Here is a 14,850-nt window from a genome sequence, read left to right as displayed (position 1 = left end):
TCACTTGGAATTTCTCCGCCACAAGCTGATACCCAGTCAACTACCAAGAGTCTTCTCCACGGACTCTCTAACTCACTAATATTCAGCACTGGAATAACATCCAAAGGCAAATCAATAAATCGAGGACGCAACTGCGACAAACAAATGGTCGGAGAAAGCACTTTCAGTTTCAGCAGAGAATCAAGAGCTGGGGGCAAGCGCTTTAAAACTGCTCTAGCTGCTGTCTTGAGAAATTTGAGGCAACGCAGCTTTACTTCTTCCTTTTGATGACTGGTCAGCTTAGATCTTTCAAGCTCCAAATTGAACTCGTATCCGTAGTCAACCTGGGCTGTAGGAAGATAATAAATTTCGAAGTCCATATTCACTGTTAATGACACTGCAGATGTGTGCAATATTCTCTGCAGAAGACTTAATACAAACTCTTTTAGCTCTTGAAATAAACGAAAGTGATCTGCGTTAGTGTGTTGGAACAGGAGGTTAATTCTCTGAAATTCGGCCAATAATGGCTTCAAGAAAACAATATATGCCTTATTTCGTTGATCGAGGTACATATCATGGAGCATTCGGGCAGTGTAGCAACGTTCCTTTTCCTTCGCTAATCGAAAGTGCGCTGACAGCTCAGAATACTGCTCGAGTATGCGAACGACTGCTCTATATCGAGAGAACCAACGGGTATTGGAAGGAGCAATCATTTTCAACGGGGTATTTCCATCGTTTATGAGCTGGAACATTTGCTGATATGTCTCTCTTCGTAAAAGACTAACGTTAAACCACTTGTAAGTCTCTGAGAGCATGAACTCCAAATTGCTTGGAAGCTCTCCAACAGCCTCGGAAGCACACAAATGTAGGGAGTGACATACACATTTGAAGAGTTGGAGTTGAGGCAACCCGTCATCTCGTAATAACGTGAACAGCGAATGGTTCCCACCACACATGTTGTTTGCTCCATCTGTCCCAATACCTATCAGATTTTTTAGGGGAATTCCACATAAAGCTAAGAAGTCTTTCAGTTCTTGATGTAAAATCACAGAAGTGGTCGAAGGTACTTCAACCATGCCCAAAGTAGCACAAAGAACTTTCTTCATCTTGGGGCTATAGTATCTCACACAAATACACATGAATTTCATGGTGGCAACGTCGGTCGATTCGTCCAGAATAAGGGAATATCTGCTGTCACCAACATCAGCAACAATCTCTTGGAGACTTTCTGGTCCAAGAACATTCTTGATAAGGGCTGAACATTTTGGTCTCTTCAATTTCGTTGCCTCGGAAACTGGTCCAGGAAATGCACTCATGATAATGGTGGATAGGTGGTCAATAGTCATAATCGATGAATGACTCGCGACATGTGCTGCCAAAATCTGTTCTGCTTTTCGTGCTTTGACATCAAGCTGAGTAATTCTTAAGAAAAGAGTGGGGTTTTAATTAAGCAGGTTAATCTGCAAAGTGTCAAATAATTCCTGCACTGCTTTCAACAGTTACTCACTGTTAAAAGTGAGAAATAATTTGGAAGAAGACTAAACTGACTTTTTGTGCAAGCTTTGGATAAGCATCTAACGCAAGGGTAAAGACGCCCTACAGGCTGAGGTTGAGGAAAGCCTCATATTCTCAGGTATCGACTTTGAATAAAAAGCTTTGAGATTGTAATATCCAGTTTGTGATATTTGTTTTTACTTCAATCGTTTGAGCTGACAAACCACAGTCTAGGCTACTAGTTCTGCATGTAGTGAGGCCCTGAATATGTAATGAAGATTGAGGCTATATGGATCTTTTCGGCCTTCTGGCCTTTGCCTCCTTACACTCTAAATTCACATTCAAAATGAATGTGACATTCAAAATGACCTAGGACAAAAGTAGAACTGCAAGGCATTCGTTTGTAACATTTTGAGTGTTCCATACTTGGGGGTTATGTAGTCCATCTCAATCTATTTCAAACACAATTTCAAGAAAAAAGTATTTGGAGTCTTACCTTTATCCATGTTTTGTAGATGAAACATTTCTATTAAATAATTGTAACTAGTAATCTGCTGCAGTACATATTTTCATGTGATTCATATTACTTATTTTCTTCTTCTTCTTTAGTGAATCGTAGGGTAAACTTTTCGTTAAATCCGTTCCTTTTCTTTCCTCGAAAGTTTTGTAAAAGAATGAACTTGAACTTGAAAAAAAAAAAATCTTAAAAACAAAATAAGAAATATTATTTTTTGGATTAGAAAAAAGCCCAAAACAAGCCAAATTAAAAAATAATAAGCCCAGTTTTCCGCCCCAAGCCCGCAAAAATAAAACGCCCGCCCCAGCCCAGAGAAATAAGCCAACGGGGCTTGAAACAATCTGGCAACAGTGATTGAGGCGATTGCAGGCGTCTATCTCAGTTTAACTCGAGGCAAAGCTAAGGTGCTCCTATTGGAGTAGAATTCATTTGTAAAAAATATATCCTTCATAAACATTACATAATATTTATGTAATAATATTCTTCAATTTATGTCTTTAGCACTGTGTGCAGTTTTAGAAAGTTAGATGGTTCTTAGGCCCAAATGACTGTACATCATGGTTGCAGTAGTAGCTACGACCTAGTAAAATGCGAACCACGGCCCATAGTAACCAAAAACTAAAAAACATGTTTCGAAAAAAAAATTCCTGACGAACAGAAATTGTCATTTGACACTGACTTAAAATTGTAATAATTATCTCGGTTCATCTTAAAGGTAAAAATTTATTTCAAAAACAAATCTATGGCGATTTAAAAAAAAATCTGAAATCTCTCGAAAATGCCGTCAGATCTAATAGAAAATTGAAGCTTTGGAATAGGTATAGGCAAAAACTTTGTATTGGAGAATTCAAGTCATCAATACTGAACAACGAGGAAAATCACATTTGCATGGGTAGCAAGGGTTGTATGGGTAGCACTGATGTGTCTTTTTTTACAGGGGCTAGCGGTTTACCAAAACATAAAAGGGAGATACTTAATTACTCCTGTAAAAGATATTGCTCGTTATATACGTTCTTTTTTATAAGTGCCACCATCTGGAAGCGCTGAATGGCACTAGAAATTACGCTTTTGGTACCCTTTCTTAACGGGATAGGGCTAGCAGGCTACCAGATTATCTTAGAGAGATGTTTAATAGCTCATAAAAAAGCTATTGTTCACAATATCTACGTCCATTGTATATTTGAACCATGTACAAGTGCCAAAATTTGGCACTAAAAATTATACTTTTGATGTCATGTCTTAATTGAAAAAACTGGGGCTATTGGGCTACCAAACCTCTAAGAGAGACGTTTAATTGCTTATCTAAAAGCTATTGCTAATATTTAAGTGCTTTTTATTAATTCTACCAACTGTATGGGCCATATGGTACTATAAATGGTACTTTTGCTACTATTTCTAGAGTAGAAAAGCTGAGAAGTATAAACCGGCTCCATTGCAATATCTATTATCTAAAACCCTTAAATGAGAGTTTACTATTACTCCTCCTATATACTCCGCCTCTCAGCCCCCTTAGTAAGTTATATAAATCGTCTGCTCACCATCAGGCTACTAAAACATTAGCAGGGCTAGCAGGCTATCACTTCATCGTAGAGATGTCTAATGACTCGTTTACAAGCTATTACTGAAATCTACGTGTATTTCATAATTTCTACCATCTTTAAGTGTCATCATCGTTGCAACAGTAGCTGCGACTTAAAGTCGAACCATAGCTCATAGTAAACTTGAAAAACATGTTGAAACAAAACTGACCAATGAGAAAAAATTACCACCTGACACTGATACACGAACTGTTATTTCGGTTAATCTTAAAAATAAAACTTTATTGAAAAAATAAATGTATGGAGATTTTGAAAAGCTGCCCAAAATACCTCAAAAATGGCATCATAGCATAATGAAATGTGCACCATTAGAATCAGCTAGGTCAAAGATCATGTATAAGATGATTCAAGTCCTCCACCTTGTCGCTGTGACTTAGTAAAAGGTGAACCATAGCCCATAGTAGCCAAAACTTGAAAAACCTGTTTAAACAAAACTGACTATGAGAAATAATTGCCACCTGACACTGATATACGATCTGTTATTTCGGTTAATCTTAAAAATAAAACTTTATTGAAAAAACAGCTTATGGAGTTTTGAAAAGCTGTTCTCAAAAACGGCACCAGGTCGTAATGAAATGTGCACTAGAAACGTGCACCAGAATGAACTGGGTGAAAGACCATGCATAATATGATTCAAGTCCTCCACCTTGAACAACAAGGAAAATCATAGTGTAAAATTATAGCAGTTCATATAGCTGGCTTACCAATAAACCGAATATACCACTCGATGCCTTTTTTTATGTTCTTTACGAATATAATAATTACTTCTACCGTAAATTCAATTTAAGTACTTTTTAACTTAACCTATCCTTATTATAGATAATTTTAGCACTGAGAAAATGTAGCTTTATTTTTTTTGAAAACGATGGAAAAGATAGCGCTGAGAAAACGTAGTATTATTTTGTGGAAAACGAGCGTCATTTTTAAAGTGAAAATTCGTCATTTTTAAGAGGTCAAAAAGTGCTTAAATTTGAATTTACAATAGAAGCCATTATTATATTCGTAAAGAGCATAAAAAAGGCAGCGATTGGTATGTTTACTTTATTGGTAAATTAGTTATATGCACTACAATAATTTTACCAATCATAGAAGTATGTTTAATGGCTCATTTAGAAGCTATTGCTCATATCTACGTGCTTTTTATAAATTTCACAATCTGCAAGCACAATATATCCAAATTAAAATGGTACTTTGGGTATCATTTTTCAAGTAAAATTGATAGGACATAAAAAAAAGTTTGATGTGACTAGACTATAAGTTTAGGCTATAAGGTATATGTGGTAGCAATTCTCACTAAAATTATCTCAAACTTTCTTTTTCAGTGTCTGAAGAGCATGCTGGGGAGTGATTGATGAGGATTCCACAATAGAGCTCCCTTTGACACCTTTTAGCTAATTCTGCTCACAATTTTCTCAAAACGCTTTTATTATAGACTCCTGTGATAGTTCTTAAGCCTCATAAAAAGTAAAACTCCTTCACAGACGTAGAAAACGGGTGTCTTTATATTTTTGAAAGAAATTTGACGTATTTTAGGAATATCCTTTGCATTAGCGCAACTAATGATACCAGGAATGTAATTAGGACCCAGGAGTCAAAATTGAATTAAGAGACGATGAATTTGCAAAGTTGTGATGATATCAAGTAACCCATAAGAAAAATCGAAACTCCTGTGTTTCAAAATCGGGTTATCTGAGTTCTGAGTTCTTTATTTAACGTTAAATTCATAAGAATAACTGCTTCAACACAATCTCCCCCATAAGGCTCCATGGCCGGGAAAGAACAGGGGAGAAAAAATACCAACATAAAAAAAAATGTAAACAAAAGATAGCGCTGAGAAAACGTAGTATTATTTTGTGGAAAACGAGCGTCATTTTTAAAGTGAAAATTCGTCATTTTTATGAGGTCAAAAAGTGCTTAAATTTGAATTTACAATAGAAGCCATTATTATATTCGTAAAGAGCATAAAAAAGGCAGCGATTGGTATGTTTACTTTATTGGTAAATTAGTTATGTGCACTACAATAATTTTACCAATCATAGAAGTATGTTTAATTGCTCATTTAGAAGCTATTGCTCATATCTACGTGCTTTTTATAAATTTCACAATCTGCAAGCACAATATATCCAAATTAAAATGGTACTTTGGGTATCATTTTTCAAGTAAAATTGATAGGACATAAAAAAAAGTTTGATGTGACTAGACTATAAGTTTAGGCTATAAGGTATATGTGGTAGCAATTCTCACTAAAATTATCTCAAACTTTCTTTTTCAGTGTCTGAAGTGCATGCTGGGGAGTGATTGATGAGGATTCCACAATAGAGCTCCCTTTGACACCTTTTAGCTAATTCTGCTCACAATTTTCTCAAAACGCTTTTATTATAGACTCCTGTGATAGTTCTTAAGCCTCATAAAAAGTAAAACTCCTTCACAGACGTAGAAAACGGGTGTCTTTATATTTTTGAAAGAAATTTGACGTATTTTAGGAATATCCTTTGCATTAGCGCAACTAATGATACCAGGAATGTAATTAGGACCCAGGAGTCAAAATTGAATTAAGTGACGATGAATTTGCAAAGTTGTGATGATATCAAGTAACCCATAAAAAAAATCGAAATTCCTGTGTTTCAAAATCGGGTTATCTGAGTTCTGAGTTCTTTATTTAACGTTAAATTCATAAAAATAACTACTTCAACACAATCTCCCCCATAAGGCTCCATGGCCGGGAAAGAACAGGGGAGAAAAAATACCAACATAAAAAAAAATGTAAACAAAATTTGAAAAAATCTAGTCGCCCACCTCAATAATCCCCAAAAATAGCAAGCTAGGAAGGGGGTAGCACATGATTTCACCGACTCAATCAAGTATCAAACTCCATCCAGAGAAACCAAATCAAAGGGAAACCAGGAAAAAAAAAACTGTTTACTAGCTGGAAATTCTCTAACCTAATTTTTTAACATACCAAACAAGTGGCCACTTCGTGCAAACTCTGGGAGCGTGTTGCAGATCCTGTTGCAAGTTGTCCGTGGGTTGAAGTTAGACCTCACTGAGGGAGTGTGAAGAATGTTCAAATTAATTTAAGTGCGGAGATGGCAAGTCGATTGAACAGAAACAAAAGATATATTATTTCATAGGGCAGTGGCAAGAAAGCCGTGTAACTGGAAAAGATGAAAGAAGAGCAAGGAAAAAATATAGATTTCAAATAAAGCAAGGGTTTAAGTAAAGATCATTTTTTATTCCTGAATAAGGGTCCTTGCTTTATCATAAATTTTTGAAAGTGGCTTCGGAGACGAGGGAAAAGTTGACGTCTAAATAAAGAACGATACCAAACATCAGACTGAACTAGGCTACAGAACAAGATTCTACGAATCGACCCTGGAAATATATGTTTGAGCTTTCTAAGGATTCTGAGACTTCTGCATACTTTCATTTTAATCAGGTTAATTTGATAATTAAAGGAAAGATTTTGTCAAGCAGCATGCCTAGGAATCGAACGTGACGATCCTAAGGTCTACTTAGAGAACCACTTGATGCGTGTATTTCATTTAAGTCAGGGCAAGCCTTTGCGACTCTGGAGGAAATGAGAAAACAAGACTTTCTTACATTTTAGGTAAGATAATTTACATCAAACCACTGCATAACACTTTCAAAAAGGGTTATCATCTGAAAGAATATCAGACTCAGTTCTACCAGTTGTGCCAAGAATACTGTCATCAGCAAAAGCAATAATGTGTTTCCGGTAAGGACAAACTTCTGTCACAATTAATGCCGGTTGCCGGTTGAGAAAGACAACAGCAAATGTTAGGTTCTAAATTTTTAGCTACATTGATAAGGTCATTGACATATGTTAAAAAGAGTATTAGCCAAACGACCGGTCCTTGTGGAAAGTCATACTCTATTCCAGAAGGGTTAGGAAATTGCAGATCAACCGAGATGACTCGACCAGGTAAATATGATAGAAACCAAGAATAAGGATTCCCTTATACCAATATGGCACAGTTTCCAAAGAAGAATCTTTTTTGACAATGATTCGAATGCTTTTCGAACATCGAGAAAAAGACCAGCAGGTATCAGACTAGGGTCATAAGCTGAATGCAAATAATTCAAGAGAGTTGCACATCCATGCTCAGTTGAGTGCTTCGCCCTAAAACCAAACTGAATCGGTTTAGAATTAAGAAAATCCAGAAGTCGAGAAAACATAGCTTTTTCAAAAATTTTACTAAACACTGATAAAAGACCTATGGGAAGATAATTTGCTGGACCATTCCTGGGTCTATTTTTAAAAAGAATAATAACAGGAGCAAACTTCAAAACACTCGGGAAGAAACCATTTTCAAAAGAAAGTTTGACATATCTTGTGAGGGCAGAAATAATGACAGGAAGAATTAACTTGACAATCTTAGTCAGAATGCGGTCTGGGTCAGAAGATGAAAAACCCTTCAAACCATTGACAATTCTGGCTATTTCAGTTTCAGAGACAGGTTCCAATACCATTGATTTAGGACAAGGTGGTCAAAACGGTTGAATGGACTGAAGATGGCTGAAGGAGATGGCATAATCACTTAATTAATTACTGTCCGTATTTTCCTAATGTCTTTTCCACGCGCAGAGAATTTTCTATGATAAAATATCGATTTAGCCATTTTGCAAAGCGGATTGCAAGCTCTTCTATTGAAGCCGAGAATCACACGAAAATGGCATAGAGGATCTGTAAGCGTTCCAAAGATTTTTTTTCTTCCTCCAACTTTTAAGGAGTCCAGGAGCCATCCAAGGATTCAAAGGGGCTGTTCTTTTCGATGCCTGATTCAACTGGGGTGCCTCAAACGTATTTAAGGTAACTTCTTTCAAAGAATCATGAAAACGAATTAAACAGACAATCTATATCAGATTCATTTTCAGAAATACTCCACAAACACCAACCGTGACCTAAGAAAATCCAAACCCTGAGTATTATATCAGATTTTAAAGAGGAAAAACCAGCTCCTTGGCTCCTCCTAGGCAACGAATCAGAAAGATCATACATGGAAAAAAACAGGAAAGCAGTCTCAGATATCACTCATCAATACAGAATTTTGCACCAAGGTCAAAGATGAAAAAATATTATCAAACAGTTCGTGGTAACGAACTGTAAATAAGAGGCGACCCGGCTCAATAGTAACCGAAACTCTAATAAACGAAATTTTGATACCAATAGTTATGTCAAAGTATTACATTTTAATGATGATCTTAAATATATAAATTTCATCAAGATTAGTGTTACCCATCAAAAGTTACGAGCCTGAGAAATGTTTCCTTATTTTAGAAAATAGAGGGAAGCACCCCCTAAAAGTCATAGATTCTTACCAAAAATCACACCATCAGATTCAGCGTATCAGAGAGCCCTACTTCAAAAGTTTCAAGCTCTTATCTACAAAAATATAGAATTTTGTATTTTTTGCCAGAAGACAGATCACGCATGCGTGTTTATTATTATTTTTTTTCTTCCATGGGTGATCGTATCGACCCAGTGGTCCTAGGATGTTACGAGGGGGCTCATTCTAACGGAAATTAAAATTTATAGTGCCCTTTTTAAGTGACCAAAAATTTGAGGGCACCTAGGCCCCCTCCGGCGCGCATTTTTTTCCCAAAGTCACCGGATAAAAATTTTTAGATAGCCATTCCGCTCAAATTAGTCGAAAACCTAATAACTATGTCTTTGGGGAAGACTTAATTCCCCACAGTCCCCGGCTGAGGGGCTGCAAGTTACAAGCTGTGACCATTGTTTACACAAAGTAATGGTTATTATGAAGTGTTAAGAGGTTTTCAGGGGGACTTTTCACGTTAGGATTGGATTGGGTCGGGGGATGGGGTTACTTGGGAGGATCTTTCTATGGATGAATCTATCATTAGGGAAGAGAACTTCCATCAAGGTGTCGCAGGATTTTCTAGCATTATTTAAAAAAAAAAAAAAACAATGAGAAAAAAAAATCACTTGGAAGTAATGAGTAGCATTAAACCTTAAAACGAATATAAAATGTTACGTATGTAAGGGGGTTCGTCTCCTCCACAATACCTAGCTCTTTACGCCAAAGTGTTTTTAGTAATTTCAACTATTTATTCTACGGCCTTTGTGATTCAGGGGTCATTCTTAAGGATTTGGGACAAAATTCAAGCTTTAGTCTAACGAGCGAGGTATTGACGAGGAGGAAAACCCCCTCATATACGCAATAAAAATACACAAATATAGAAGTTTGTTACGTAAGTTAATTCTTATGGTACGTATGTTTATTACTAACAAAGAGTTCGTACAAAAAAAAATCTATTTGCATTTTTAAGTTACCAAAAATTGGAGGGCAGCTAGGCCTCCTACCCCACCCCTTTTCTTATCAAAATCGTTCGATCATAACTATGAGAAAGCCATTTGGTAGAAAAAAATAATAAGCAAATTTTGCTTAAATTATTAATTTGCGCTGAGCCAAAGTCAAAACATACATTAATTCAAAAACGTTCAGAAATTAAATTTTAATAAAATATGTTTTTTTAACTGCAAGTAAGGAGCGACATTAAAACTTAAAACGAACAAAAATTAATCCGTATATGAAAGAGGTTGTCCCCTCCGCAACTCTTCGCTCTTTATGCTAAAGTTTTTTTTATTGTTTTACAAAGTAGAGTTGTGACATAGTCAAACTTTAGCGTAAATAGCTAGGCGTTGCGGAGGGGACAACCTCTTTCATATATGGAGTAATTTTAGTTCGTTTTAAGTTTTAGTATCGCTCTTTACTTTCAGTTAAAAAAAAGCTTGTTTTTTTCTATTTAATCAAGCAAAGAAGCGGTAGTGTTAGTAATGCGAGTTGGAATGCATGCAGAAGGTGATGCTCCAAACAGTATATTTTTACAAAAACTAATGAGAGACACGGAAATTTCGCCTAGAACTTGGAAACCTTGGAAATTTCGTTTAAAAAATAGTTACTTTTAGGACATTAAAGAAATATATGCGTAAAAAAAAACAACTTAGAAACTATTTTTTGGTGTTCAGTTCATTTTTGATGTAGAAAAGTATATGTTTTCTTGCTTACTTTGCATTTTATTAAACTTCTAAAATATTTTGAAACGTTAATGTCAAAATTTCTGAAAAACCAGAATCTCTGTTTTTCAAAATAAATATTAAAGGTATTATTCCACAAAAAATATGAGAGATGGGAAAATTTTGCCTAGGTCTCTAAAGATAAAATATGATTTTCTATGAGTATCCGATGTTATTTGATTTCCAAAAGTTTACCTTCAAAGGTAGGACATTTCGCTTGGACTGAATTAAAAAGAAAATTGAACTGGAGTTGAAGAGCAATATTAAAATTTAAGACGAACAGGAATAAGTCTGTATTTGAGGGGGGAGGGCCATCCTCAAGAAAAAAAAATGAAAAAGATCACGGCACTTTTGCCTCAGCATTAAATTTAAATTAAAGACTAAAAACTTGACTAAATTAAATAATTGCCTTGCAGTCTACCCAACAGTTTGTGGTAACGAATTAATAGTAGTCGAAACTCTAAAAGACAAAATTTTGATACCAATAGACATATAAAAAGAATCGGCTTATATTGCTTATTCCACATTTTTAAGCTTTATTAAGGATAATGTTACCCATCAAAGGCTACGAGACTGAGAATATTTGCTTTATTTTTGGAATAGGGTGGAAAAACCAATAAAATTTAAGTAGTTTTTAGTAAAGTTCAAACCATCAGGTTCAGCACATGAGAAAACCCTTTTTTAGAAGTTTGATGCTCCTATCTACAAAATGTGTAATTTTTTTTTTATCATAAATCATTGATGAATGAGTTTTTTCCCCAGGATTGATCAAATCGAACCCAAAGTCCTAGAATTTCTGGAAAGGGCTCATTTAAACGAAAATAAAAAGTTCTAATGCCCTTATTAAGTAACCAAAAAGATTGGATGGTAAATAGCCCCTCTCCAACACCCATTTTTCTCAAAATTGTCAAATTAAAATTATTTCTGGTGATTTTGTTCAGCGAAGTTGAGAAGTCCAGCAACTATGCCCTTAGGAATAACTCGCCCCCCCCACAGACCCTAAGGAAAGGTCTGTAAGTCATGAAAATTGCCCGTTGTATACGTACAGTACTTGTAATTGGGAAGTATACAGACATTTTTTAGAAGGAAGTAATTTTATGCTGGGGAAATTTTCCTTGGGGAAACATTTCCCTGGGGAAGGAAGTTTCTGTGAAGGGTGAGAAGAAATTTTACATTCGAGGAAATTACCAGAATTCCTATGTGAAATTCTTTTTATTTGTCTTTCTTTCTCTCCCCTGCTTAATTTTACGACTTAATGTTGATATGTTAAGGAAAATTGTCTGGAGGAAATTTTTTCTGAAAGTCTAGAGTGTTATTCCTTAGGGGAGAGGGATTTTCAACTGAAGACATTTTCCATTGGTGAGTTTTCCACGGGATAAATTCTCCACGGGGAATTCTCTGCGGGCGCAACTTCTTACTATGTGATGGGGAAATTGCGAAAAAACTCTTCTATGGAGGTGGGGATTTCCAGCATGTTTTAAAAAACAATCAGAAATTAAATTCTTTTTCAAAATTGAAGTGCGCTGAGAATAATTTGTCACTCAGAATCGTGCGCAAGAAATTTTATGGGGGAATTTTAAGCTAGAAAAAATTGTCTGAGGGCAGTTTTCCTGGCGGAGGAGGCTATTTTACATGAGAAGAACTATGGAGTGAATTTTCTATGGAGGCGGAGCCGGATTACTCGGTATTATTTAAAAAAGATCAGAAATTAAGTAAAAAAGAAGTTTTTCCAACTGAAAGTAAGGAAGAACTTAAAAAGAACATAAAGAGTTGAAGAATACAACTCTCTTTAAGCTAAAGTTTTGTTTAAGTTTTATAAAGGCTTATTATTTTAATGAAATAGTCCATATGTTTCAAACCGTTGTTAAGGAAATGGGACAAAATTCAAGCTTTAGCGTAAAGAGTGAGATATTGAGAGGCTGGGAATCCCCACATTTGTGCAATAATTTCTATTTGATGTACGTTTTAATGTTGCTCCTTACTTACAGTGGCAAAAACTTGTTGTTTTTTTTTATTTAATCTTACTAATATCAATAAAACTAGAGGAAATAAATCAGCTGATGATATTTCCCTATGCCTATAAGATAATTTGAGACTAACGGTTTAGTGAAAATACAAAAGCCAAGTATGAAAAACAAGGACCTTGATTTAGGAGTCAAAAGTGAGTATGTATACTGACAACAAAACACTAATCTCTAATGGTTTTCACAGTCCTAAGCCAGCAGTGATATCAGTAACTTTCAGTATACAATTAAAACTATCTTTAAGAAAAAAAGCTTACAAAAATACTGTTTTAATAACCACAGAGTCATTAAGTAGTATACAGAAATAATGGGTTCATTTTCCTCTTTCTTACAATTTAAAATCGTATATTAATCACTATGGTTAGTATATCTGGTGAAACCAATGTCCTTTTTCAAAACCAAAAGGAGATCCAATCATTAGACTGAGCTCATTGTGCAGAAGTGATAACAAATACCCCTCTCTAGTTTTTCAGGAAAACCTTCAAAATTATAGAATTCGTCCGTTGTTTGCATATAGAATTTGTTATTGGGAAATGGGAAAATTTTCTATCCTGGTTGGGTTTGAAAAGCCTAAGCGTATTAAAGTAAAACTACAAGGAATGTTGAGGAGGATGGTGAACTAAACCAAACGCACAATTTGCATCCAAGTTATCAAAAGGGTGCATTGGCAGTATCTTAGGAACATGTGAAGGTATTAAGCTGTAACTTTCAGAGGATGTTCAGGAAGATGTTGAAAAAAGATTAAAGGACAACCAGCCTCCCTTTTGTGGTCTTTTAGTTGTACTCCCCAATACAAATATAATGTTGCTCAAAATAGTCTAAAAGTCAAAGAACTATAACTTTGAGAAAGAAACTGCCCCTCAAAGCCCACGGAACAGGGGCTGCAAGCTATACAATTGCCTGTCATTTGCTTACACAGTCATGGGTCTCTAAAGAGGCTTAGGGTCCGAGATAAAAGATTTAAGGCACGTTTAGGCAGATTTTGAAAAGACATTGGAGGGCTAAACAACCTCAACTGTCATTTATTGATCTCCTCTCAACAGTGATTAACATTTTGAGGTAGCCATATTTTACAGTATTAAAAGAAAAAAGTTCAACAACTATGATTTCTTGACCTTTGTGGCAAAGGTTGCAAATTATGTAATTTGTCAATTGTTTGCATATGAATAAGGATATTGGGGACATGTTGGATATGCGGTGAAACCAAAAAACCCAAGGGTATAATCTTGAAAGTTCAGGGACAGTTGAGGGGGATGTAGAAATAAATCAAAAGAAGTCATGTGCATCCAGGTTATCGAAAAGGTGTATCCTGCAAGATTCTAGGAACTGATTAGGGTATTATTTTTTTCTGGGAACTTTCAAAGAAAAGTTTCAGGGAAAATTTTTAAAAGTGATTGGAGGGTTGTAGTTTTCCTAATTTTACCTCTTTTTTACACTTAGGATTTTTTATTGGGAAATAGGGGAATGATTGATCCTGGGTGCATATGAAAAGCCTAAGGGTATTAAAGAGAAACTTTGGAGAATGCTGAACAAAATCGAAAGATGCTATGTACATTCAGGTTCTAAAAAGGGTATATATGCAAAGCCCGTAGAACAGCTATAGGTATTAACTGGAAACTTTCAATGCTACTATGATTAATCCTCAGGAAAGGCTATGGGAATTAAGTTGAAACATTCAAAGACTACTAAGGAGAATATTAAACTAAATCAAAAGAAACTGTGTGCATCCAAGTTGTGAAAATAGTATATATTTAGTTACTCAAGAACAACTACCAGTAAGTGAGCAGAAGAGGGGAGGTTTTTGTCGCAAGCGCTGTATTACCTGCCGGGAGTGGTGTCTTCCTTAAACTATGGGGAATAGGTAGCAGACAACTACACCTCCTGCGGTAATTGGTAAATACATTTGGCGGGTTTCAGACGCGATGCCTGATACCAGTAGTGACGAAAATCCTGTCCTTGTTTATTCGCCGGTAATGAATTTTGTTCAGTGCAATTTGCTAATTGGCGTTGAGGTTGACATGATGAAAAGGCACGGAATGAAGTTTTTTTTACACTAAGTCAGTCAAGGTGGCAAAGATGTTACTGTGGCAGCTATATCCGGGTCATGAAAATTGCCTTAATCAGAAGGGAAATAAGGCACTAGTTAGCCATTTCAGCAACATAATTACTATACTAAAA

At 35.6% G+C, this 14,850-nt stretch overlaps 1 long non-coding RNA gene across 1 annotated transcript in view; it reads right to left on the bottom strand.

Moving 5' to 3' along the window:
• Positions 1 to 14,850, bottom strand: part of LOC136028598 (uncharacterized) — a 71,322-nt gene that overhangs the window by 22,220 nt on the left and 34,252 nt on the right. The window contains exon 4 of the long non-coding RNA XR_010617843.1: positions 1,970 to 2,158. This is a non-coding gene — a long non-coding RNA (uncharacterized LOC136028598). The remainder of the gene's footprint in view (positions 1 to 1,969; positions 2,159 to 14,850) is intronic.

This window comes from Artemia franciscana, chromosome 7 (genome assembly GCF_032884065.1).
Source record: "Artemia franciscana chromosome 7, ASM3288406v1, whole genome shotgun sequence".
NCBI lineage: Eukaryota > Metazoa > Arthropoda > Branchiopoda > Anostraca > Artemiidae > Artemia > Artemia franciscana.
Note: the sequence above shows the minus strand (reverse complement) of the source record. Positions and strands in the feature narration are given on the sequence as shown.